The sequence below is a fragment of the Delphinapterus leucas genome, unplaced genomic scaffold (genome assembly GCF_059928025.1).
Source record: "Delphinapterus leucas isolate spDelLeu-1000000601 "Yukka" unplaced genomic scaffold, BTC_Dleu_Yukka2 spDelLeu_asBTCV2_sq25, whole genome shotgun sequence".
Classification (NCBI taxonomy): domain Eukaryota; kingdom Metazoa; phylum Chordata; class Mammalia; order Artiodactyla; family Monodontidae; genus Delphinapterus; species Delphinapterus leucas.
The window spans coordinates 3,269,193-3,271,649 of NW_028322234.1; positions in this window are offsets into that span (position 1 = coordinate 3,269,193).

Below are 2,457 nucleotides of genomic sequence, written 5' to 3' on the forward strand. Positions count from 1 at the left end.
AACTGATTAAAACTATGAGCATCTAGCTGTTATGCACTTTTGTCTCAGTTTGGTCAATGAAACTCTTAAAAATCCATCAGATTTTCATTATTTTTATCATTAGCCTGTTTGTGTCAAATAAGTTACCATTTATGGAGCCAGTGTTCTCCTTTATTCCGGCATCCAATCATTGTAAATATTTCTCATGGACACATTCTTAGAAGGCCTATGAATAACCTGGCCTCTTACTGATTCTCCCTTTTGGAGTCTTACTAGCCAGACTTCCCCAATAACTTTCAGAGAGAGTTCTCCCAATTTCCGGGTCTTCTTTTTGACTTCTATACGCCATAGAACTTTCAAAAGTCATCACACCAATACTAAGATTACCACATACCCTCCAAAAAGCTCCAAGCTGTTTATGCCTATTCATTAAGTTAATACTTTATCAAAACTTGCCCAATTGAGTAGTTTTAGCACAGATATTTTATACATTTTAGCACAGACATGCTCTGTTTAAGGCTGACAGATCCATTAGGAATTAACTTTCTGGTACATTTTCCCTCTGACATTTTCCTCACAACTGCATTTCCTCATAACTGAGCCATCAGTTATCTCTTGCCTATAGAAAGGCAGATAAAAGAAAGCTAAGTGAGAAAAGATATGTAAATAGACTAGCACAATATTGGACACATAATAAGTATTCAATAAATGATAGCAAGTATTCTTACCCTTATCCTCACATTAGTTTATATGTATTAAAAACTGATTACTGGACTCAACTCTTACTTCCATTTCTCATTAGATCCTCACAGAAACCTTGGAGGAAGCGAGGTTTTATCCCCATTTTACAGGTTGGGAGACTGCAGCCTAGAGGGCTTAAGTACCTTAACTGAAGTCATATAGTCAAGAAATAAGCCTATATTTGTCACAATCACTTGCCCATGCTTTGACGTGACACCACCACCCATCATTTACCCAGCTTCACCAAGGTACTACTAAATTTTTTACTCTTATTCTCCTCTCTTTGCTTCATACTGCCATTGCCACCAACCCAGTCAAATTCACTTTTAATTTTCCAATGTTAGTGAAGGGAGTAGAAGGTGGAAATTGAGGTTAAAGGAGGAAACTTTAATGTTATTCAAGGATGACTTCATCTTAACGTCCAGCCTTTGTCTACCCATTCTCTGCTCCAGTCACACGCAGAGTATTTGCTATCTCTTCTGTAAGTCTTGACTTTTCTTGTCTTTATGCCACTTTTCTTTTCTCCATTTGCAATGAATCTCCCTTTCCCTTGGTTCTTCACCATTTCTTACTCCATACTCTCCATTAAAATTCAAATCTACCTTTAAAGCCCAACTCATATACCAGTTCTGTCCTACAGTCTCCTGGATCTGCCAAGTCAGAACTAACCACTTGCTCCTCTGTGCTCCTGCAATGGCAATGATGTTAGAAGGGCGAGTGATTTTACAGCTCGCTCACCACCTGCGGGAAATATGTCCTATTTGCCCTTCCACATCCTTTCTCCACCCAACTCTATATGGATGGCTTGCATGGCCTATCTTAGTAAGTGTCCTTGCTCTGGCTTCTGTTTGGCTCACCAATGAAGAGTACCAATAGAAGATTGTAGGGAATGAAGGAGGGGAGTGAAGTTAGGGTATTAATTCTTGCCAAATTGCTGGGAGTTGGCTGCATCCCCCAACTAACGTATAGTGCTTCTCTGTGGGGCATCACAGCATCTTTGGGGAGGACTCTCTCTCCAGCAAGGCTTCCTTTCTCTTTCATCTCCTATAAAGTAGCCACACTTTTACTGAACCCAGGGCACTACACTATCTCTTGATTCTCTACATTGGGCTCAATTTATCCCTATTGATGTACCCCTGATTTCCTGCTGAGACCCTGTCTGATGAACTTCGTAATATGCTCTTCTAAGCTGTTAATTTTACAAACCACATTATTACACTTATTAGAAGAATGTCTTCAGGATGTGTCAGTAAGCTCTGATTGATGATAATGGTAAACAGCTAGAATTTATGGAACATAACGTATGCTTTGGTTACTCTCTTGAGTACACCGTGCGCATTATTCTAATTAATTAAAATCACTATTAGCTAAGCAAGGCACACAGATGCTAAGAGGTTCCCAGAAGTAACTTGCTCATGGTCACTCCAGTGTCTCAGTAGTGTTTAGGACTCAGATCTGTCCAAAGCCTAAACCTTAAGCTCTAGGTCTAAGCAGTGGCTCTCACACTTGAGTATGCATCGGCATCACCCAGAGAGCTTGCTGAAACAGGTAGTGGGCCCCACCCCCAGAGTGTCCGAGTCTGCAGGTCTGGAGCAGGACCCAAGACTTTCACTTCTAAAAATTCCTACGTGCAGCTGATGTGCTGGTCTGGGTACCAGACTTTGAGAACCACTAGTCCAGGCATTTTAGGTCCAGAATTTCAGGTGTTAGAATAATTTTCTGGTGATAAATTGTCGA